Here is a 25,751-nt window from a genome sequence, read left to right as displayed (position 1 = left end):
ATTTTTCACATTCTTAACAGTTTTGCACCTTGCCTTGAAAATTATATATACTGAGCTATGTACATATGATACACATATATATATTTTATAATTGTATTTACTGAGCTATCCCCTACCCGTCCATCAGTTTGTTGTACTGTGGGGGCTTACATGTTGCTATGGTGCTGGAAACTATGCTATTGGTAGGGTCACCCATGGAAGACAGGTTTCAGCTGAACTTGCAGACTAAGACACATTAGCAAGAAGGGCCTGGCAGTCTACTTCTGAAAAGAATTAGCCAGTGAAAACCTTATAAATAGCAGTAGAACATAGTCTGATACAGTGCCAGAAGAGGAACAACTCTGTCTTGGAAGAAGTACATCCAGACTGTTTCTTGGAAGTAAGGGTGGAGAGACTACATTTTACATACTTTGGACACGTTATGAGGAGGGATCATTCCCTGGAGAAGGACATCATGCTTGGTAAAGCACAGGGTCAGTGAAAAAGAGGAAGACCCTGTATGAGATGGATTGACACAGTGGCTGCAACAATGGACTTAAGCGTAAGAACCACCGTAAGGATGGTCAGTGTTTTGTTCTGTGGTACATAGGGTTGCTATGAGTTGGGAGGGAGTTGTGGGGAGTGTGTCTAAGTAAAGCTCAAATAAACATCACTGTGCAAGTATCTTGATGAACTTTTATAAGCATATGCATAGGATAAATTCATATCAATGAGAACATTGGTCAAAGAATATGCACATTTAAATTTCTGATAAAAATCATCAAATCTTCCAATACCCTCACAATTGAGTCCTTGATCAATATACTCACTCTGAATATTTTCAAATTTAGTTACTTGCTAATCTTATGGGTATAAAACGATATTAGAACATTTTTTAATGGGTTGTATTTTATTTAATTTTGCTTCTGAATGAGGTTAACAACTATATATGTGTTAGATGCTCATTTATTTTTATTTGTATTTTCATTTGTTCATGTTTTTTGCCTATTTTTTTTCAATTTGGTTGTTTGCTTTAGTCTATGATGTTTAAAAATTAAAATTAGTCTTGATTTGTCCTATGTGAACTAATATTTCTCTCCAGTCTGCCATTAGCCTTTTGATCTTTCCCATATCATTTCTCCCATTACGAAGTTTTTTGTTTTCTAAAATGTTTTATGTTTTTAAAGTTTATAGATATTTTCTTTATGAATTCTAGATTTTTTGCCCCTTTGAGGAACAGTGGTTCAGTGACAGAATCCTTTTTTTCCATATGGAAGACCCAGACTCAACTTCTGAAAATTCAACTTCTGAAAACCAGCCAATGAAACCCCTATGAATCATAATGGTGTTACCTGCAACCATCCAGAAATGGGCAGCACTTTCATTCCATTGTGGGTGAGATCGCCATGAGTCGGGGCTGAATACAGGGCTTCTAACAACAAAGCAACAACATGCCCTTTTTGGAGAGTTTTCCTCTGCCAAGATTGTAAATACATTTACCAGTGTTTCTTCAAAATTTTATGGGTTTTCTTTCATGTTTAATACTTTTTCTTTTTTTCCATACAGAATGTATTTTGTGGTATAAAGTAAGGTAGAATCCAGCTTTATGTTTTTCTAAACCAGCTAACCACACTAATTTATTGAATAATTTCTTTTCTTGGTTTAAAAATAATACCATTATCACAAATCAAATGCCACAAATGTGTAGGTCTACTTGTGTACCTCTGTTTTGTTTCTTCTGCTGTACCAATTTATTTTAATTATTGTAATGTATTTCAGTACTTGATAAGGTTAGTTTCTCCCTCCTTATTTTTCCATTTCAAAATGCTTGGGTATATTCTCAGATGTTTCATTTCCGGGTGATTTTTACTAGTGAAATGAAATAGATGTGGACTTTTTTAAATGTTTATTTTCTAAATATCCCTTTGATTTTTTCTGTAATCTAATAGTTATATAGAATATTTTTTTCTTTTTTTTTTAAGATGGTTGGGGTTTATATTTTCCTTCTATTAATTTCTAATTTTATTTCATTGTGATCAGTAATGTACTTCTTATTATTTACAATTTTTGGATTGTATTTAAGTTTTCTTTGAGGTCAAATATGTAGTCCTTTTAATGTATATGACCCACAGGCATCAAAATGAAGACTTCTTCTCTAGAAATATCTCATTGATCCCTTCATCCACGAGACAGAGCCAAGATGGCAGAATAGACAGATGCTTCCTGCGAGCCCCCTCTTTACAACAAAGACCCGAAAAAACAAGTGAAATGAGCATATTTATGACAAGCTAGGAGCCCTGAGCATCAAAGGCACGCTTAGAAAATGAATTGAGGGGCAGGGAGAGGAAGAGATGGTTCAGAAGCAGACAGGAGTTACTGGACCTGAATCGGGGGGAGCCCTCAGGCAACACTCCTGGAGTGGAGGCAGCGGGCTGGTACTAGTGTTCGGCCGCAGTTTCCTCAGGGAGAAGCAGCAACCACACGGCCTACTCACACCTCTGGAACCAGAGAAGAATGGCGCTCTTGGCAAAAGCTAAGTACTTGCTTATATTTTACTGCGCACCACCCCCCACCCCCAACCCGGCTTCCGCAGCTGAATTCCAGGGGTCTGAGATAGGTACTGTTGAGTGCCTAGAGCCATCCTCCCAGCCTTGGAGAAGGAAAAAAATTTATAATTGGGGGAAAAGATAATTTGCCAGCTCCACTAACCAGGGGAACTCAGGACAGAAGCAGCTCTTGTCCAGGCATAAATGGTCTGTGGACTTTGAGCACTTTCCCCTCTGCATGGACCTCTGTGGGCCTATTTCTGGAGAATAGGCCCTTGTTGGCAGACTCCAACCATTTCAACTGTGTAGGGCAGAGGTGCGTGTTTGATGTTTGACATTGCTTTGCCTGTTAAACAGGGTCCTCACCCACCCACATCAGGGGCCTAAGGACTGGTAGCTCCACTCAGGTCACCCAGACACCCGCAACAGAAGTCCAAGGATAACTGGTATCTTCCAGTACTTACAACCAAAAACATTGGGTGCCCATGGTCTGTCTGCAGGACCCACCCATCTGCACGCTCTAGGGAACAGGGATGCGCTTTCCTCAGAGACACTTGAGGGTCAGTTCTCAGCCCCCTGCCTTGTTCAGAGCCTGGCCCCCTGCTGCAATCACATACTGTTACATACACCAATCACCCCTGCCCCTCTAAGACTGTAGGACAGAGCCTGTACCACACATGTGATGATCAGCTACCTGGACACCTGAGCTGAATTCATACAAGAAAAGTGAACGGAGTTCTAGACTGATATACCTGATAAAGGCTCTAGCCATCTGGGGACAGGCTGTCAGAGCTCCAAACGTGAAAATAATCAAGCTAGCTCACTCAAGCAACCCATCTGGGCATATCAAAACAAAACAAAGCAAGCAGCTATGACACAGTAAGCAAGCATAAACTAATACAATAACATATACATGGTTTGGAGACAGCAGTCAATATCAAGTCACATAAAGAAACAGACCATGATCACCTCAACAAGCTCTCAAAACAGAGAATCCAGGGATCTTCTAGATGAAAGTACATTCCTGGAATTACCAGAGCCAGAATACGAAAGATTAATATACAGAACTCTTCAAGACATCAGGAAGGAAATGAGGCAATACACAGAACAAGACAAGGAACACACAGATAAAGCAATTGAAGAAATTAGAAAGATTATTCAGGAACATAATGAAAAATTTAGTAAGCTGGAAAAATCCATAGGCAGGCAGCAATCAGAAATTCAGAAGATTAACAATAAAATTACAGAAGTAGACAACTCAATAGAAAGTCAGAGGAGCGGAATTGAGCAAGTAGAAGCCAGAATTTCTGAATTTGAAGGTAAATCACTTGGCACTAATATATTTGAAGAAAAATCAGATAAAAGAATTAATAAAAATGAAGAAGCCTTAAGAATCATGTGGGACTCTATCAAGAGAAATAACCTATGAGTGATTGGAGTGCCAGAAGAGGGAGGGATAACAGAAAATACAGAGAGAACTGTTGAAGATTTGCTGCCAGAAAACTTCCCTGATATCGTGAAAGATGAGAAGATATCTATCCAATACGCTCATTGAACTCATCATAAGGTAGGTGTTAAAAGAAAGTCACCAAGACATATTCTAATCAAACTTCTCAAAACCAGAGATAAAGAGAGAATTTTAAGGTTAGCTAGGGATAAAAGAAAAGTCACCTATAAATGAGAGCCAGTAAGAATAAGCTTGGACTACTCGGCAGAAACCATGCAGGCAAGAAGGCAATGGGATGACTTATTTAAAAAATTGAAGTAAAAAAATTGCCAGCCAAAATCATATATCCAGCAAAACTGTCTCTTAAATATGAAGGTGAAATTAGGACATTTCCAGATAAACAGAAGTTAGGGAATTCGTAAAAACCAAACCAAAACTGCAAGAAATACTAAAGGGAGTTCTTTGGTTAGAAAATCAATAATGTCAGGTATCAACCCAAGACTAGAACACTGGGCAGAGCAATCAGAAGTCAACCCAGACAGGGAAATCAAAAAAAACAAATCAAAATTAAAAAAGAAAAGCTCAAAAATGGGGTAACATTTAAGAAGACAACATTAAAATAATAAAGAAGGGCTAAGAAATATAATCATAGATCTTCCATATGGAAAGGAAGATACAGCTATACAAAGAAATAAAAGTTAGGTTTAAATTTAGAAAAATAGAGGTAAATAATAAGGTAACCACAAAGGAGACAAACTATCCTACTCATCATCCCTTCATCCATTCACCTAACTCTAATATCCACCTATGTACCTCTATCTGGTGGGGTAGTGGTTAAGAGCTACAGCTGCTACCCAAAGGGTTGGCAGTTTCAATCCACTAGGCATCTCTTAGGAACCCTGTGGGGGCAGTTCTACTCTGTCCTTCAGGGTCGCTATGAGTTGGAATTGACTTGATGGCAACAGGCTTGTTTTTTTTCTGTTTACCCTGGTGGCACAGTGGTTAAGAGCTTGGCTACTAACTAAAAGGTCGTTAGTTTAAATCCACCAGCTGCTCCTTGGAAACACTAACAGGCAGTTCTACTCTGTCCTGTAGAGTTGCTGTGAGTCAAAATCAACTCGATAGCAACAGGTTTTTTTTTTTACTCCCTAGATATATATTTAAACTTTTCAGTGATTTTATTCACACCCTATGTAGGAAAGATGTGAATAAAATCACTATGCAGGAAAGGAAACCCTGGTGGCATAGTGGTTAAGTGCTACGGCTGCTAACCAAAGGGTTGGCAGTTCAAGCCCGCCAGGCACTCCTTGGAAGCTCTACGGAGCAGTTCTACTCTGTCCTATAGGGTCGCTGTGAGTTGGAATCAACTCGATGGCACTGTGTTTGTTTTTTTGGTTTATGTAGGAAAGCCTGGTGGTGTAGTGGTTAAGTGCTATGGCTGCTAACCAAAGGGCTGGCAGGTCGAACCCGCCAGGCACTCCTTGGAAACTCTATGGGGCAGTTTTATCCTGTCCTATAGGGTCGCTATGAGTCGGAATCGACTCCACGGCACTGGGTTTGTCTTTTTTTTTTTTTTTTATACACTGTAACTCTCATTTTTTGTCTACGTAATCTTTTAATAGCTGATATGATGAATTTATTTCTCTTGCCACCACTGTGCTTCTGTTAGATTATTTTTACATTTCCTGCAGTTAGATACTTTTTTCTTTTTTTTGATAAGTTATTTAGGCCTGATGAGTTAAGGCAATTATAATCACATTGTGAATTGGAACCTCTATCACACATTGCATTTCTTCATGTCTTCTATCCCTTTTTTGGATTGAACACAATACAGTCTGAAGTTAGTATCATAAACTCTATTTTTATATTTGTTAGCATTTAGCTGTTAACGCGCTTCCTATTTTAGTTTTAATCTGAGTAACATTTTTAGACTTAACTCTTGTATATACTGTCTATGTGGGATTTCTTTTCTTTACATATTAACTCATCATAAGAGTCTTGTTCTCATTTATATAATATGTAAAATTATATATAAATTAAATATAATTATATATCTATCATTACTTTGGATTCCCTAGGTGGCACCACAAACGCTTAAGCATTCAACTACCAGCCACGAGGTTGGTCATTTGAACACACCCAGATGTGCCTTGAAGGCAGGTCTGGTGATCTGTTTCCTAAAAGTCAAAGCCTTAAAAACCCTATGGAACAGTTCTACTCTGCCCACATAGGGTCACCATGAGTCAGAATCAACTTAACAGCAACTAAGAACGACACCATTATATAAACATGTACTATCTCATTTATATTAATTTATATAACAAATTAATTTCTCATGTATTTTTTAAATGTAGGGTCACTATGAGTCAGAATCAACGGCAAGGTTTTTTTTTTTTTTTTTTTTGGTTTGGCAATGCTTCCTTTATTTTTAAATTTCTGTATCAGCTGTCTTTTTTTCTTTACGTAATGTGTGTTTCCCTCTCTAATGATTTGAAAGAAGTTTGAACCCACCAGGTGCTTCTTGGAAACCCTATGAAGACAGTTCTACTCTGTCCAATAAGGTCGCTAGGAGTCGGAATTGACTCGACAGCAATGAGTTTGAGTTTTTTTGTTTGTTTTATTGCTAGAAAATGCTTACCATCATCTGAGCCTTCAGTCCATCTTAATTTTTTTGCTGGTGGAGGGTCATGCCCAGATGTTGATCGCTGCTGACTGATCGGGGTGGTGGTTGTTGAAGGTTGGGGTGGCTATGACAATTTCTTAGAACAAGACAATGAAGTTTTCTGCATCAACTGACTCTTCCTTTCATGAAAGACTTCTTTGTAGCATGCAATGCTGTTTGATAGCATTTTACCCACAGTAGACCTTTTTTCAAAATTGGAGTCAATCTTCTCAAACCCTGCTGCTGCTTATATAATATTAAGCTTATGTAATATTCTAAATCCTTTGTTGTCATTTTGACAATGTTCTCAGCATCATCACTAGGAGTAGATTCTATCTCAAGAAACCACTTTCTTTGCTCATCCATAAGAAGCAACTTCTCATCTGTTAAAGTTTTATCATGAGATTGTAGGAATTCAGTCACATATTCAAGCTCCACTTCCAATTCTAGTTCTGTTGCTATTTCTACCACATCTGCAGTTACTTCCTTCACTGAAATCTTGAACCCCTTGAAGATATCCATGAGGTTTGGAATCAACTTTTTCCAAGCTCCTGTTAATGTTGATATTTTGACCTCCTCTCATGAATCACAAATATTCTTAATGACATCTAGAATGGTGAATCATTTCTAGAAAGTTTTCAATTTACTTTGCCCAGAGCCATCAGAAGAGTCACTATCCATGGCAGCTATAGCTTACAAAATGTATTTCTTACATGATAATACTTGAAAGTCAAAATTCATCCTTGATCTATGAGCTAGAGAATGGACGTTGTGTTAGCAGGCATGAAAACAAAATGAATCCCCTTTTACATCTCTATCAGAGCTCTTGGGTGACCAGGTACATTGTCAATGAGCAGTAATGTTTTGAAAGAAATCTTTTTTCCTAATCAGTAAATCTCAACAGTGGGCTTCAAATATATAATGAACCATGTTGTAAACAGATGTGTTGTCATCCAGGCTTTGTTGTTCCATTTATAGAACACATGCAGAGTAGATTTAGAGTAATTCTTAAGGGCCCCAAGATTTTCAGAATAGTAAAGGAGCATTAGCTTCAACTTAAAGTCACCAGCTATATTAGCCCCAAAGAAGAAAATCTGCCTGTCCTTTGAAGCTTTGAAGCCAGGAATTGACTTCTCCTCTTTAGCTGTGAAAGCACTAGATGACGTCTTCTTCCAGTAAAAGGTCGGTTCGTCTACACTGAAAACCTGTTGTTTAGCGTAGCCACCTTCATCAGTTATCTCAGCTCGATCCTCTGGAGAACTTGCTGCAGCTTCTACGTCAGCACGTGCTGCTTCACCTTGTACTTTTATGTTATGGAGATGGCTTCTTCCTGAAACTTTATGAACCGGCCTTGGCTAGCTTCAAACTTTTCTTCTGTAGCTTCCTCACATCTCTCAGCCTTCATAGAATTGAATAGAGTTAGGGCCTTGCTCTAGATTAAGCTTTGGCTTAAGGGAATGTTGTGGCTGGTCTAATCTTCTAGCTAGACAACTAAAACTTTCTCCATACCAACAATAAGGCTGTTTTGCTTTCTCATCATGCGTGTGTTCATCGGAGTAGCACTTTTAACTTCCTTCAAGAACTTTTCCTTTGCATTCACAACTTGGCTGTTTGGCACCAAAGGCCAACTTTTAGCCTCTCTCAGGTTTTGACATGCCTTCCTCAGTAAGCTTAATCATTTCTAGCTTTTGACTTAGAGTAAGAGACATGTGACTTTTCTTTTCACTTGAATACTTAGAGGCGATTGTAGGGCTATTAACTGGCCTAATTTCAATATTGTTGTGTCTATACAGGGAGGCCCAAAGAGAGAAAGAGAGATATTGTAACATCTGTTAGGTGGAGCAGTCAGAACACACACAACATCTATCAATTAAGTTAGCCAGCTTATGAGGGTGTGGTTCATGGTGCCCCCAAACAATTGCAATAGTAACATTAAAGATCAGTGATCACAGATGACCATAACAAATAGAATAATAATGGAAATGTTTGAAATACTGCGATAATTACCAAAATGTGACACAGAGACTCAAAGTGAGCACGTTATTGGAAAAATGGTGCCAATAGACTTGCTCAATGCAAGTTTGCTGGAAATCTTCAATTTGTAAAAAATCTAATACTAGCAAAACACAATAAAGCAAAGCTCAATAAAGCAAGGTATGTCTGTAATATGGTGTTCACACAGCATCCAAATCACATAACATCCAATTTCACATATCGTGGACATTAAGCGACTCACGACCGTAGTCCAGAAATAGCAAGCTACTGCCTTTTTGGTTGCTCAGAATTATTTTGGAGTGTGCGTTTGTTTTGTTTGTAGAAATCAATTTGTTTAACACACTCATTGATGATAGCTCCGAAGTAAGATTATAGGTTTTTCCAAATAAGAATCTACTACAGTGCCAAGCAGCCAATAGAAGCTTAATATACAGAAGTTAAATTCAGTTAGGTTAAATATAACTATTTGATTAAAAAATCTTTCTATAATCAAAATTAGGAGTACCTGGCTAGTGCAAATGGTTAAAGAATCAACTACTAGCTAAAATATTGGCAGTCTGAATCCACCCAGAGGTGCCTCAGAAGACAGGCCTGGCAATCTGATTCCAAAAGGTTGCAGCCTTGAAAACTTTATGGGGAAGCTCTACTCTACACACGTGGCATCATCATGAGTTGAAATCATCTTGATGGCAGCTGACAATGACAACTAATAATCAAAATCACAAATATTTCCCTTAAGCTGTATCATAATGGAAGGTTGAAAAGCACATGATTTAGCCAAACCATTTCTTCTCTGCTCACAGAATATCCTCCATATTAGTCAGCTCTAAAGGTTCTTGTTGTACTTTAATCAATGATTAATTTGCTGCAGTTCTGTTTGAAGATCAGGATGAATAATAAAATATGATGGAGTTGTGTGTTTTCAAGTGACATTGCCTTTGTTATTTTATATTCCATAGTCACTTTGTACTCCATAAACAAGAAATCAATGCATAGCACACTTCTCCCCTGGAAGGAAACTAGGTATCTCAATACAAAGACAGCCATGGATGGAGGGGGCCAAAATATTTGTTATGGTGATCTGTGATCAGTGATCTTTAATGTTGCTATTTCAATTGTTTGGGGGCACCACGAACCACACCCATGTAAGATGGCTAACTTAATTGATAGATGCTGTGTGTCTTCTGACTGCTCCACCAACCAGATGTCCCAACATCTGTTTTTTGGCCCAATACAAAGACAGCCATGGATAGAGGTTGGGGGAAGACTATGATTTAATAATGATTAAAGTCCTGAAAAACTGGAAGAAACAGAAAAATTTAAAAATGCATATTGTATTATGAGTTTATATTCAAATTAACACTTTGGTAGAAAAAGATAAGAATAGGTATATTCTAATAATTTCATGAAAATAATTATAAAAAATAAAAATGTGGTATCTAGGGAGATACATGCAGCTGGTTATTAACAAACGTTTTCCTGGTCTTAGAAATAACTCAGTATGATACAGGTTAACATAATTAACTTTCGGTGGTGGCATGTAGTTACGCTACACATTTCATAGAATATAGAAGACTTCCAATTTAATAAATTGATAACCCAATGGCCTTTATTCCTACCTTAAAATCTTTAAATTTTATCTTTACTTTCATTTTATTTTAAACTAGAAAATTAAATATGAGGGCTTAAAAATTCAAATTAAATCTTTTTTTTATTGTAATGGCTTACTTTGATATGGCATGAAATCTTATAGCTGAACATTTTTAAAATTATTAATTTTCTTTTTCACCCTCCGCTGCCAATTACATACAGTGCTACTAAATAAGTAAATGGTTGCCGTTTTAGTGTCATGAAGGAAGAGAAAAGAGGGAAGGAAAGTACCAAAAAAAGTGAAATGGGTCTCAAGTGAGTAGAAAATTCCATAACAAGTTATGTATAAACAAAAATATATCAAAATGCAGAATAGAATCACTAGAGTCAAAAAAAAAAAAAATAGAGTCACAGAAATGTTTAATTTATAGGCCTTTCTTTTTTTTCAAGAATTTCATGTTTCATATCTGAAAAACTGAGGCTCAGAATAGTGAAGTTAGTTAGCATTACAGATGGGTATTCAGAAAGACAGGAAAGCAATTTTTGTGTTATTTGTGTGTGTGTTAGTGTGTGTGTGTGTATGTGTAGCTGCAAGCACAAGCGCCTAGAAATAGGGTTTAAATAGAGAATGTTATGACAAAGCATTGATTAGAACTGTTCATGCTGAAAGTAGCCGAAAATGTGATTGACACTTGAACAGTGAAAAGAATTTATTGGTTGACATAACTTTTAAGTCTGGAGCTATACTGTTGAACAGAAATATAATAAAAAAAAATTTTTTTTATACTGTTGAACAGAAATATGTGAGTCACATATGTTATTTAAATTTTCTAGTACCCATATTTTAAAAAGTAAAACAAAATAAATGAAATGAGTTTAGTATATTTTTCTTAAGCCAATATATCCAAAATATTACTTTTAAAATGTATAATCAATATGAAAAGAATGATCGCTAAGGTATTTTACATCCTTATTTTTATGCTAAGTCTTCAAAATCCAATGTACATTTCACATGCAGCACATCTCAATTTTGACTAGCCTCATTTTTGTTGAGGTTTGAAGACTTTTTTTTAACAGCTTTATTGCGATATAATTCACATATCATACAGTTCACTAATTTAGAGTGTTCAATCCAGTGCTCTTTAGTATATTCACAGAGTTACGTAAACATCACTGGGATCAATTTTTAGAACATTTTCATCACCCCTCAAAAAAACCTTATGTACTATCACAGTCATCTCATTTATCCCATACCTCCCAACCCTAGGAAACCACTAATTTATTTTCTGTCTCTATAGATTTTTAATTTTGGTGAAAACATGTTGTTGTTATTGTTAGGTGCCATCAAGTCGATTCCAACTCATAGCGACCCTATGCTCTACAGAACGAAACACTGCCTGGTCCTGCACCATCCTTACAATCATTGTTATGCTTGAGCTCATTGTTGCAGCCACTGTGTCAATCCACCTCGTTGAGGATCTTCCTCTTTTCCACTGACCTTGTACTCTGCCAAGCATGATGTCCTTCTCCAGGGACTGATCCCTCCTGACAACATGTCCAAAGTATGTAAGATGCAGTCTCGCCATCCTTGCCTCTAAGGAGCATTCTGGCTGCACTTCTTCCAAGACAGATTAGTTCGTTCTTTTGGCAGTCCATGGTATATTCAATATTCTTCACCAAAACCACAATTCAAAGGCGTCAACTCTTCTTTGGCCTTCCTTATTCATTGTCCAGCTTTCACATGCATATGATGTGATTGAAAATACCATGGCTTGGGTCAGGTGCACCTTAGTCTTCAGGGTGACATCTTTGCTCTTTAACACTTTGAAGAGGTCTTTTGCAGCAGATTTTCCCAGTGCAATGCATCTTTTGATTTCTTGACTACTGCTTCCATGGTTGTTGATTGTGGATCCAAGTAAAATGAAATCCTTGACAACTTCAATCTTTTCTCCGTTTATCATGATGTTGCTCATTGGTCCAGTTGTGAGGATTTTTGTTTTCTTTATGTTGAGGTGCAGTCCATACTGAAGGCTGTGGTCTTTGATCTCCATTAATAAGTGCTTCAAGTCCTCTTCACTTTCAGCAAGCAAGGTTGTGTCATCTGCATAATGCAGGTTGTTAATGAGTCTTTCTCCAATCCTGATGCCCTGTTCTTCTTCATATAGTCCAGCTTCTCGGATTATTTGTTCAGCCTACAGATTAAATAGGTATGGTGAAAGAATACAACCCTGACACACATCTTTCCTGACTTTAAACCAATCAGTATCCCCTTGTTCTGTCCGAACAACTGCCTCTTGATCTATGTAAAGGTTCCTCATGAGTAAAATTAAGTGTTCTGGAATTCCCGTTCTTCACAGTGTTATCCATAGTTTGTTATAAAAACATACACAGCAAAAAAATACACTATTTCAACAAATTCTACATGAACAATTCAGTGATATTGATTACATTCTTCAAGTGATGTGACCATTCTAGATTTCCTTTTCCAAATTATTTTACCACCATTAATATAAATTCACTGCCCCCTAAGCTTCTTATCAAACCTTTCAGTTACTGTTGTCAACTTGATCTCATACAGACAACTTTTTAAAAGAGCACAATGCTAAAGTCACATATGCTTTACTAATTAAGCTTAAATATTGTTTGGTTAAAAGAGTTCAGGGGGAGGTTTTGGCTTAAGATTCAACATTTAAAGATTGTCTCAGGGCAATAGTTTCAGGGGTTCATCCAGTCTCAATGGCTCCAGAAATTTGGAATTCCATTGAGAATTTTAAATTCTCTTTTCCATTTTCCACCTTCTGATCATGATTCTTCTACGGAATCTTTGATCAAAATGTTCAGTAATGGTAGCCAGGCACCATGCAGTTCTGGTCTCACAGCAAAGGAGGTAGTTGTTCATGGAGACAACCAGATACACATTCCATTTTGTCCTCAGATTCCCGACTTTACTCCCTCTGGTGTGCCTCAGGGGGTATGGAAACCAATTGTTGTACCTTGGATAGCTCCTTGCAAGCCTTTAAGATCCCAGTCACTATGCAATGAACTGAAAAAGTATTATTGACTAGCCACATTTTATATGCTCAATAGCCACAGGTAGCTAATGGCAACCATAATGGACAGCACATGTCTAGAAATAGGGCAACCTTTAGATAAGTGTTGATGTAGCGGCTCTACAATGTTGCCAGAGACAAGCTTTCTTCTTGTCTTTCTGCTGTCCACAGCATCTGCTTTTTCCTCAGGCTGGCTTTCCCCATGGTCCCAAGACGACTGCCAGTAGCTTCCAGGGGCTAGTGCTTCCTTATCCACACTGAGCAGAAAACGAGAATCTCTTCAGGTAGGAGCCCAGAAAATATCTCAAATCTCATTGATCTAAGTTGTGTCATGTGTGGTTACTGAGCACTTAAAATATGGCTATTGCAAGGGAAAAACTAAATTTTTAATTTTATTTACTTTTAATTCACTTAAATTTAAAGAGCCAAATGTTATTTGTGGCTCACCTACTGGGCAGTGTAGCCCTAAATTATTCAGAGAAACTAACTTAACATAGACCACACTTGTTAGAATGTTGCCAGCTGCATCAGAATTTGGCTGGGTCATATTGTAGTCCTCACTGCAGAGGCAAAGACTTTTTTTCCTCCTAGCTATTTACTCAGCAGATTGGTCCTAAGCCTAAGTTTGCAGTTCAGAGATCAGGAGCAAGAAACCCTGATGTTCACCTTCGTGAGGCAAGGAGTGTCCAGTACTTTATCATGCAGTTTTGGGGGGTTGGGTAGTAGGTGCTACCTTTCTGCCACAGGGGTGATGAGAGGCATGTGTAGAATGCATTGTGCACAAAGCTCTAAACTAATGAAAAAGGCTGGAAATCTGTATAAAATAATGAACACTGTTGTTACCATAAGCTTTGGTTGACTAAAAGGATCATACTTTAAGTATAAAACAAAACACTTATTTCTATCCCACAATACCATTTAATCAAATAATTCCTAAGCAAGTGTAGAAGTATCTCTCTGTTGACTTTTCATGTTAATAGATAGCCCAAAATGTCAAGGCAACAAACATTCTGCTTGGTAAAGTTACCACACTGAACGTGTTCCCAAATAAATTTTCATGTAATGCAGCAGAGAAAACAACTGGCTTTATTCCCAAAGTTTGCTCAGGCTCATCCCTCATTGCCAGTGAGGGCACCAATACTGGCAGAATGTGCCTTCAAACAAATAGCAATACATCCAGATAATAGAGAAAATTGTATTATAGAACCTAATGTCCGTGAACCAAGAACCATTTTGAAACATTTTAATGCCAGAGCTACAGAAAAGCTTACTGCATTGAGGGAAAAGGTGAGAACTGGCTTATAGGGAGTTAAGTTTTCCCTTGCTATAGCACAAATAAAATATTAAATTCTAAGATCGTTAACGGGTTAAGAAAGGCACAATTAAAAACAACAAGAAACAGAAAAATATGAACAATAAACGTCTGTGTATAAATGTATAGTTTGGAGTATTAGAAATTAGATGTTTTCTCATTAGTTTTTTCCCCTTAGTCATTTCATCATCTTTGTGAGAAAAAAAAAAATGACAGCATTTAGTAACACTATAACTTATTACCAAATAATTACTTTTTTAAGTCACCTTTCTAGTTCGAGAAATTTCACTATAATTAACTCTCATTCTTCTCTTTTGAGTAAAGGCAAACACTTACAATTCATCCTAGCTTTCAAAATGACCTAGAAGAATTTTTCAGTGGGAAAAACACAAAGTATCTTCATGTATAAAATGTGGATAAATGATAAACAGGTTGTGGTAAGGTTTCAAAGAGATAATACATGTCAAACACTTAATCAAACTTCATCTTGACATAGTCTAGACTCCAGGAGGTTGCACCTGTCCAATCCAAATAGCTCACTGAGGCAGTTTCTTAAAAAAAAATAAAACTATGGTAAGCATCACCTACTCTGACCTCTGTGTGTATATCCTCCCCAGAACGACAGAAGTAGATATGATTGGTTTTAGCTTTATATAGTATTCTCCTTTTTCTTTGCAGCATACCTACATCAAATTAAATGGTAAACAGAAACAAACAAAATAGGCTGGTGATTTAAGAGAAATCAAAAAGGAGGCAGAAATGACAAAAGAATCAGGATCAGTGAAGCTGGCTTTCAGATGGTGCTTCCAGGTGTAGGCTGTCGTTGTTGTGCGCCACTGAGTTGATTCCAACTCATCATGACCCTATAGGTCAAAGAAGAACAGCCTCGGAGGGTTTCCTAGGCTGTAATCTTCACGGGAGCAAATTGCCAGTGAAGCCTTCAACTAATAGGTCCTCGTCAAGCAGACTAGAGAATTAAAGTCAGCCAGATTCAGAGTTAAAGAACAGAAAGGCTTATTCACAGTTTGCAAACTGGGAGACAGGCAGGGTCTCTGACCTACGGCTGCCAGCTCTCTGAACCAGGGCAGATTTACTCCTTTTATAGGGAGTGATATACATATGCATGGGCAGGGAGGGGAGGATCTTTAGCCTGGAGATAGGTAGATGAGTGCAGTCCTCAAGTGGCGTATACCTAATCGTTGGTAAATGTGTCTTTGCGTATGGTCCAAAAATGGCGGCTGCTGGCTACTACTACCCCAGGAAGGTCATATAGTGGGTAAATTCAGAGTTTTTTACACATCTGTGCCTCGGCCTACAGCCAGGAGAATAGAAGAAACCTGGGGATTCAACAAATCGTGGTGCAGTGCTGTAGCAATGTAGCAAGAGTAGATTTTCTGACAAACAACTAATATAGGATGGTTAATAACCTTTTCATGATCACCTGCTTCACTGGGTCTTTTATTCAGCAGAGCTGCTGGTGGGTTGAAACAGCCAACCTTTTGGTTAGCAGCCCATTGCTTAACCATTACACCACCAGGGCTCCTTTCGGTATGGGCATGGTAGTATTAATGATTGGTGTTGGCTGACAGCAAGCAAAGTAGAAAAGAGCAACTAAGGGGGTGATCATCATTAAATGTTACAGTTCTTAAAGAAGACAGGCTCTAAAGAAAGGTCACTGGAATGGGCCATCAAGTAACCAATACCAAAAAAAACAAGCCTGTTGCCATCGAGCTGATTCCAGCTCAGAGTAGGACACAGTAGAACTGCCCCACAGGGTTTCCAAGGAGTGGCTGGTGGATTCAGACTGCTGACCTTTTGGTTAGCACCTGAGATCTTAATCACTGTGCCACCAGGGCTCGAAGTAACCAATAGCATTCTACCCTTTCAGGAAGAAAATAGATGGTAAAAAGGTAAACGGATGAAGTTGGGAGCAGTGAATACAGATTTCTTCCCAGGTGATCAGCAAGGGACAGAAAAGGATGATAGAATGAAGGGATAAAAGACTAGAAATGGACTAAACATATTTTTAATTCATATGCTAATATATTAATTATGTATAGAGCAAAATTGACCATCTTTTAGCCCATTCAGAATTAGTATTTGCAAGAGACCTTAATATATACTGTACATCACATGAGATAATTTGAGATGACTGTATTCAGTGGGCTGATTTTAAATAAAATGGCATATAAAAATATTACGTAAAGGAGCAGATTCTATGTATTTGTTCATCAGTTGGTTGGTTTTCCTCACTCCAGTCTGAAATGACCTTCAAAATAAATTTTATCAAAAAATGGCATCCAAACTCCCATCCAAACACACACATACACACACATGCCCCCCCCCACGAATATTCTTAGATATTCAATCTAAGATAGAATATGTCGACACAAGGATAACATGTACCATCTTTTGAACCTGTTTGGTGGCAACTGTAATAATGCTCATATCTTTACCTTCTTGCTGAGCTCTGAAGCAAGCAAACCATTCTTAGCTAATTTAGGATGTGTCTGTCATCATAACAAATCTAAAATGCAAGCAGCAGCAACTTTATTAGCACATACCGATCCCAGGGGTGATAATATGTTTGTTTACTTATATGTGCAAGCAAAACTGTTGGCAAAAGGGCGACTGATCAGACTGCTAAGTAGATAAAACTCACATTAAATATAAAGTTATGTTATAATCCAAGTAAGTGTCAGATTCTATATGTGCAATGGTCACCTTCTGTGGCATCAAGGGCCACATTGCCAACCTACGAGAAACCACAAGGTCACTGCTGATTTCCATTACTTTGCATATATTAACATAAACATTACATCTAAGTACTTTAAACGTTTAGTCTCCCAAATACTAATAGTGCTCTATGTCTTGCTTTACATTTGCCTAACATGTCACAGCATGTCAGGCTTCCTTGAGTTTTTAACCCTTTTCTTAAGAACTGCTACATGTACTTGATCATAAAGACTAGAAAGGGTTCTAAGATGCTTCCCCATGGGAGGTGACTGGCTAGAAGCTTTAATCTTTAATCACCTTTTTTTCCCTCTACAATGTGCTTTCTAGCTATGCACTTGTGTTGGCACGAAGATGAAGTCCCTGCAATCCTGTCCCTTGGGATTCTATGTCATCTTGACTACTTTGTCTACTGAAACGCCTGTGTCTAAAGATGACAGCACTGTATGTACCTCTGTAGAACAGCAGGGCCAGCTGGCTGTAGATGCACACACTACATAAATTGTCTCATTGGTGAGAGAAGATGGATTTTTGTAAACTGGAAGGAAAAGATAAAGCAAAAAGTAGAAGAGGCTGCCAAAACCTTTAACCCAAGGAAAGAATACAGGATAAAGGAGAAAGAGGTAGAGAATGGTGAAACTAACCAGCTAAAACTTGTGAAATAGGCTGGCAAGATACCAACCCTCTTAGTGTGGTAATCCCTGTGTGCTAATAATGGTTTCCAAATGTACAAAGGGGTGGGATATTCCCAGGTAGTGTGATTTTCATAAGCAACAGAAGAGATTAATTAGTCTTGTTTCTAAGGAGTTTAAGCATTGGCAGACCTTTACATAGGGTGGAGTTTACCCATACCCACATGTTCCACACCAAACCTGTTTCACATCTTTTCCATGCCCAGAATGAAATGTGGATGTTCTCTCATGTCAGTGCATATTTCTCTGAAATATGGAGTAAATAATTAAGTTCTCCTGTTTGACAGAAGCTGTGCTAAATTTTCTCTGAAAATGGCAGCATTACCAACAAAGTAGTAAGGTAGGTGTAGACAGAGGAGGAAAACTAATTTTTTAAAAGAAAATTTCATCAATTATATTGAAGAAAAGATAAATGTAGTCCCTCCAAAAGTATAAACTCATTCTAAGTGTTGTTGACTTGCTCAAGAACTAAAATCCTTCATACAGTGCATCAAAATATCTGAGGATTATGATGCTGCTGTATAAGGGAAAAAGAGGATTCAAGATTTACCTCTAAAAAAAAAATTTTTTTTTTTAAGTTTGAGGATATATGCTTCAAGCATAATTCCCCTCGTTTTAGGGAATTCTGGGTACACTCAGGATCCAGTGTTTCCAGCAAAGTCCAGTCAGTAATATTTCCAGTTGCAAGCTCAAGTTAGATGTACACTTCAGTTTAAGATAATAGATTAAAAGTAGCAGTTTTTTAGATAGTGATGCTAGCAAGGCAGCTAAGCCTTGCACTAGTATATTTTCATCTCTTGGTACAATATAAAACGGGGTTCAATTCCCGTGAGATCTGGGACTTTTGGTATGAATGTCTTTCAGTGAAATCATCACAAAAAACTAAAAGGCATTCTCTTTGGAGTAGTTTCAGAGTCCTCTGAGGAAAAAGTCATTGACTGTTCCTTCTTTGAAGTTTCTATTTAGGATGCCTGATTCTGCCGTTGAATAGGAACAAAGTGGTAAAGAGAAATAATCCAGATCTCTAATTGCAAAAGACCAGTGTTCAGTTAATGTGGGGTAAAGAGCATTAGATCTATGGAGCCAATTCACAGGGGACGATGGTTTCAAACTACTGAGAGTATTCAAGCTACTGCTGAAACATGGAATAATAATGCATATTAAAGTCTGAACTAAATGCAATCTATTTCTCTATCTGTTGGATATTTAATATTTTAGTCGTGATATATGATAAGAAGGTAATCTTCAAAGCCCGAAATACCAGTTTCTAATGATTTTTTATATATCACATGGCATGGTACTAAAGACAGATGAAGGATGATGGGGATTATGCTTCATTGAACTTATTCAGTCACTAGTAACTATCAGGCAAAATATTTTGACTATGTGAAAAGCAGTGTACTTCATTAGGATTTTATTTCTTCACATGATTAATTCTAAACTGTCTGGCAGCCCCCCAAAATGTAAGAGGATGAAAAACTTTCCAAGTTAATGGTCAGGGGTGTGGTGGGAGGTACAAGGAAGACACACTCAAGATTCCACCAATTCTGTACTAGCAAAATGAAATGGGACAGAGAACTAGGTTCTCCAAGAAGCAGCAATCTAACAGCAAAGTCAAGGATTGCCCATTTGAAACCTTGACATTTCCTGAGTTCTAACATGTGTGAAAGAAAGGAGAATCCTGTAAAGAACCATGCTGCAGTTTTATGTTTCACAGGAAATATTATAAAAAACATCAACTCATTTCTTCTAGCAATCCTGAAACAAAACCTCAGCTATGTTTTTATAATAGGGAGATGGACATCATGCTTGGCAAAGTACAGGGTCAGCGGAAAAGAAGAAGACCCTCAATGAGGTGGATAGACACAGTGGCTACAGCAATGAGCTCAAGCATAACAACAATTATAAGGATGGCACAGAACGGGGCAGTGTTTCGTTCTGTTGTGCATAGCGTCACTATGAATTGGAACTGACTCGACAGCACCTAACAACAACAACAACAGACAATATAGCACTTTGTAATGCAGTTAAAACTGACTTCAGAGCTAGGCTAACCCCACTAAAGTTCCATAAACCCTACTCTTCAAATGTAGATTTTCTTTTTTATGTTTTCTCCACACGCTTCTCTTCACTATAGTACTGCTACTCCATGGACATGAACTTCATCTCAAACATGTTCCCTACTTTAACAGTTTTCAATGTTGTTTATATTGCTTGTAAAGGATCCCTGGTGGTGCAGTGGTTAAGTGCTCAGCTGCTAACTGAAAGGTTGGCGGTTCACACCCACCAGCTGCTCCACAGGAAAAAGGTGTGGCAGTCCACTTCTGTAAAGATTACAGCCTTGGAAACCTTATGGGGCAGTTCTACTCTGTCCTATACAGTCACTATGATTCAGGATCGACTCACGAGCAATTGGGTTTTATACTGCTTGTAATCTCTTCAAAGCTGTAGCAGGAGATTTGGCAGGGCAGTTAATATGGTCATACTTAGAACCACAGTGAAAGATCCCTCTGTTCTGATTCAATAAATTAAATTAGGAAATAAAAATGCCTTACCATAGTTGACACGGTATCATTAACAATGCAATAAAAACAATAATGGATTTATTTTAACTTCTATATGTTCTTCTTTGCAAAGAATATAATCTGAACTTTCACATGTCATGATAAGTACAAGAGGAGAGGAACATCATAATGGTTTTCATATAGACTTCTGCCATGAAGAAAACAAGATTTGTATACCAGACAAGAGAGTCAAAAATGACAATATTTATGTTTTTTTTTTTTTCTCTTTCCAATTCTTAATTTTAATTCTGGTCTAGAACTTTCATTTCTTTCAAAACCTCTCCATTATCTTTGAAGATCAAGAAAGCCTACACTTACAAATAATCTATCCCTTCTCCCTAGGAAATTAGAAAATCCATTGTTGGGAACCATCTTTACCCTTTCTTTTCTAAGTTAAAAAAAAGACAAAGTGATGTTTCCATCTTTATGCATAATATACATCTAGATGAATTATCCTTTCTAAATATCTTCTTTATGAAATTTAACAAAAAATGTGGTCCTGGTTAAAATTAAGAAGGTAACCTGACAATTATGTATCCCTCCCAGTCCTCTGAGTCTAAAATCCTGTAATTTCAATAGTCAGAATTCTTTAAACCTTAGTGCTTTGGGAACAACAACACCAGGAGAAATTAGTGATGGGAAGGGCCTATTAGAATGAAGACTATACTACAGCACAGAGAGATAAAGACAGTTTGGAAAGATTACAACAGGGTTCCATGTATCAGTTTGAATCCTATGGTTAAAACCAAAAGGATCAGACTGTGGTTAATCTAAACAGAAGAGGAATTTATTTTAAAAATCTATGGAATGAACTGTATTTTATTGACTACGTAAAGCTATTCAACTGCTTGAATCATAACAAATTATGGATAATGTTGCGACGAATGGGAATTCCAGAATATTTAATTGTGCTCACGAGAAAACTGTACATAGATCAAGAGGTAGTTGTTTGAACAGAACAAGGGGATACTGCATGGTTTAAAATCAGGAAAGCTATGTGTCAGGGTTGTATCCTTTCACCATACTTATTCAATCTATATGCTGAGCAAATAATCTGAGAAACTGGACTATATGAAGAAGAATGCAGCATCAGGATTGGAGGAAGTCACATTAAGAACCTGTGATATGTAGATAACACAACCTTGCTTGCTGAAAGTGAAGATGACTTGAAGCACTTACAGTATGGATTACACCTCAACATAAATAAATAAAAATCCTCACAACTGGAATAATAAGCAACATCACAATAAATGGAGAAAATATTGAAGTTGTCAAGGATTTCATTTTAATTGGATCCACAATCAAAGCCCATGGAAGCAGTACTCAAGAAATCAAATGATGTATTTGCATTGGTCAAATCTGCTGCAAAAGACCTCTTTCAAGTGTTAAAAAATGAAGATGTCACCTGGAAGTCTAAAGCGTGCCTGACCAACGCCATGGTATATTCAATCGCCTCATATGCATCTGAAAGCCAGACAATGAATAAGAAAGACCAAAGAAGAATTGATGTATTTGAATTCTAGTGTTGGCGAAGAATATTGAATGTACCATGGACTGCCAGAAAAAGAAACAAATCTGTCTTGGAAGTACAGCTAGAATGCTCCTTAGAAGCAAGGATGGTGAGACTTGTCTTACAAACTTTGGGCATGTTATCTACATGCTTGTATATGCCCTTCTCCAGAGAAGGAGAAGAAGGTAGAGGTTCAGGGAAAAAGAAGAAGACACTCAACGAGGTGGATTGACACAGTGGCTGCAATAATGGGTTCAAAATAGCAAGGATTGTGAGGATGGCGCAGGACTAGGCAGTGCTCCATTCTGTTGTACATAGGGTCACAATGAGTCATAACTGAGGGTACCTAACAACAACAACAACAACATGGAAGTAACAGAATAAAAGAGTAATCTGAAGAATCAGGATTTAATCTCTTCATATGGCAGATTATTTCTTCATGGCCAGAGGAATCTCTCCTCCAGTCTATTAAGATGTATGGAATCTTATAACCTGATCAAGGGAGTGATCACCCCATCACCTTTGTCATATCCAGTTGTACTCAGTAAGTCATAGGTTCTGGCCACATTCAAGGGGAGGAGATCACGCAAGAGTTGACTCATCGAAGGCCACCTTAGGGTGTGTCCGCCAAATTGATGCTTATCATGAAAGTGAGACAAGTTCTAAGTTAGGAGAGCTAAACCTATAACTATTGTCCTGCAGAATATGCACACCCACCACTTTCAAAGCCATCCTTAGCCACTCCTTCAGTAACAACTTGGTTCATCCGTCAACAATGGTAACCACTGGTTTTTGGTTGGAGGAAGGCCCACCAAACCTAAAAGAATGAGCCTCAGCTTTTGTTCCTCTAAGCCTAGGAGGCTGAATTTTCCCTGCCAGTGACAGCACATTCCTTGGTTATAATCAATAAAAATGTTATACATAGTTCTTCTAAAAAAAAAAAAAAAACCTGCCATGAAAGCAATGATATCTTCATGTGATGCCCACCTAATTCCCCTGGCCTTTTCCAAAGTGTGTTAGGAAAATGGAGACTGTCTTCCTGTTACCAAACCCAAACAGGCCTGGAAAGAACTGAATATATCCCAGACCAGATTCCACTTCAGTGCCTGAATATGATCAGAAACTAATGGACTTCACTATACCTATTAATCTGTTTGCTGAACAAATAATTTGAGAAGCTGGACTATATGAACAAGAACAAGGATATCAGGATTAGAGGAAGACTCATTAACAACCTGTGACATGCACATGACACAACCTTCCTTGCTTAAAGTGAAGAGGACTTGAAGCACTTATTGACGAAGATCAAAGACCACAGCCTTTGGTATGGATTGCGCCTCAACATAAAGAAAACAAAAATCCTCACAAGTGGACCAGTAAACAACATCATGATAAATGGAGAAAAGATGGATGTTGTCAACGGTTTCATTTTACTTGGATCCACAATCAACACCCATGGAAGCAGCAGTCAAGAAATCAAAAGATGCATTGCATTGGGCAAATCTGCTGCAAAGGACTTCTTTAAAGTGTTGAAAAGCAAAGATGTCACATTGAAGACTAAGGTATGCCTGACCCTAGTCATGTTATTTTCAGTCGCGTCTTATGCATGTGAAAGCTGCATAATGAATAAGGAAGACAGGAGATGAATTGACGCCTTTGAATTGTGGTGTTGGCAAAAAGTATTAAATATACCATGGACTGTCAAAAGAACAAACAAATCTGTCTTAGAAGAAATACAACCAGAATGCTCCTCAGAAGCAAGAATGGAAAGACTGCATTTTACATACTTGGGACATGTTGTCTGGAGGGATTAGTCCCTGCAGGACATGATACTTGGTAAAGTACAGGGTCAGCGGACAAAATGAAGACCCTCAAGGTGATGGGTTGACATCCATCAGTGTATGGAACAATAAGCTCAAGCATAACACCAATTGTGAGCATGGAGCAGGACTGGGTAGTGTATTGTTCTGTGGTACATAGGGTCACCATGAGTCGGAATGGACTAGACAGCACCTAACAACAACAACATGACGGGTTAGCAGCAGTTATATTGATGAGATCTACAAGATTAGATAGTGTCGTAAGCCAATCTCTTTTGAGATATAAAAGAGAGAAGCAAGCAGAGAGACATCGGGACCTCATACTACCAAGAAAGCAGCACCAGTAGCAGAGCATGTCCTTTGGACCCGGGGTTCCTGTGCAGAGAAGCTCCTACTCCAGGGGAAGATTGATGACAAGGACCGTCCTCCAGACCCCACAGAGAGGGAAAGCATTCTCCTGGAGCTGATGCCCTGAATTTGGACTACTAGCCTACTAGACTGTGAGAGAATAAACTTCTGTTTGTTAAATCCATCCACTTGTGGTATTTCTGTTCTAGCAACACTAGATAATGGAATACCATGCGACTATACAGAATAATGTTGTTGTTAGGTGCCATCAAGTCAGTTTGAACCCCTAGTTGCAGCCACTGTGTCAATCCATCTTGTTGAGGATCTTCTTCTGACCTTCTACTTTACCAAGCATCATGTCCTTCTCCAGGAACTGATCACTCCTGATTTCGTGTAGATATCACAATTTGTTTATCCATTTTTTTGTTGATAGGTGCTTAAGTTGTTAGCCTTAGAACTCTTTTACCAAATTATTATAAAAAGAAGACACACTATAAAGAGAAGATTAACATACGTGGAGTACACACTCAAGTTTGAATATACATGTGAGTCATACATTTTGCCAAGTGACTGGGTAAATTGGTTTAATGCTCTGTGATTCAATATACCTTTTGCAACATGAGTGGAATCACATCAACCTCATAGAATTGTTGTAGGAACTAAATAAGCAATGAATATAGGGGCGGAGCACAGTGTCTGGAACATAGTAGGCACTCAATTACATAGTGATAGTTATGAGATTAAGGACAAATAATAATGATAAAGCCAATGTAGGGTGAGTATTTTTGCCAGTAGTGGAATAGGATCTCAGCTCTAGGGAGGTGAGTTTCCCACTCAAACTCAATAAATAAGCTGCTAGAGATTACGCAGGAGGGGCGATGGAGACCTCTCATCTGTGCATTCAGACAAACTTACCCCCAATGCATGCTCATATTTCCTTCTGTTGAGTGTACTGTGTCAAGGATAAGAATGTGTCTTGCTATTCGGTTTTCCTCAAAATTCCTGTCAATAGCCCGTCATTGAAAACAACACATCTGAGGACAATATAAACTTTGTGTCCTTACTTTTTCCCATCCTCTCTCACACCTCACTCATCTTCTGGCCTGGACTCTGCCTCAGATGTTAGCATTGATTCTTCAAATTGTACGACAATAATTTCTTTTTGCATCTTCTCCCCCACATAAATCTTTATTCATCTTGGTGACCCCAGTTCCAGCACAAGGCACCCAGTAGGCCCTTGACAAAGTTAATAAAATGATGAATTAATGAACAAAGGAGAAAACCAACTTTCTGTTTAATTTCATCTGAAGAAACCCATAGATCACCACTAGTCCTTTCTTCCCTTCTTTGGGCACTACTGCACAGGGAGATTAAGCAAGATGAGCTGAGGGCGCACACATTATTCCTTGGAAGTAGATTAGGTGATAGAAGTTGGAAGCTGCACTTATTCTCTTAGGCCACTAGAATGGCATTTTGTAATTTTCCATACTCTGAGTTTTCTGA

The 25,751-nt window shown here is 38.0% G+C and overlaps 1 protein-coding gene across 3 annotated transcripts in view; it reads right to left on the bottom strand.

Moving 5' to 3' along the window:
• Window positions 1-25,751, bottom strand: part of MACROD2 (mono-ADP ribosylhydrolase 2) — a 2,492,337-nt gene that overhangs the window by 1,243,414 nt on the left and 1,223,172 nt on the right. The window lies entirely within an intron of this gene.

The sequence above is a fragment of the Elephas maximus genome, chromosome 25, assembly GCF_024166365.1.
Source record: "Elephas maximus indicus isolate mEleMax1 chromosome 25, mEleMax1 primary haplotype, whole genome shotgun sequence".
Taxonomy (NCBI): Eukaryota; Metazoa; Chordata; class Mammalia; order Proboscidea; family Elephantidae; genus Elephas; species Elephas maximus.
The sequence above is the reverse complement of the archived record's forward strand: the minus strand, read 5'-3'. Positions and strand labels throughout refer to the sequence as shown.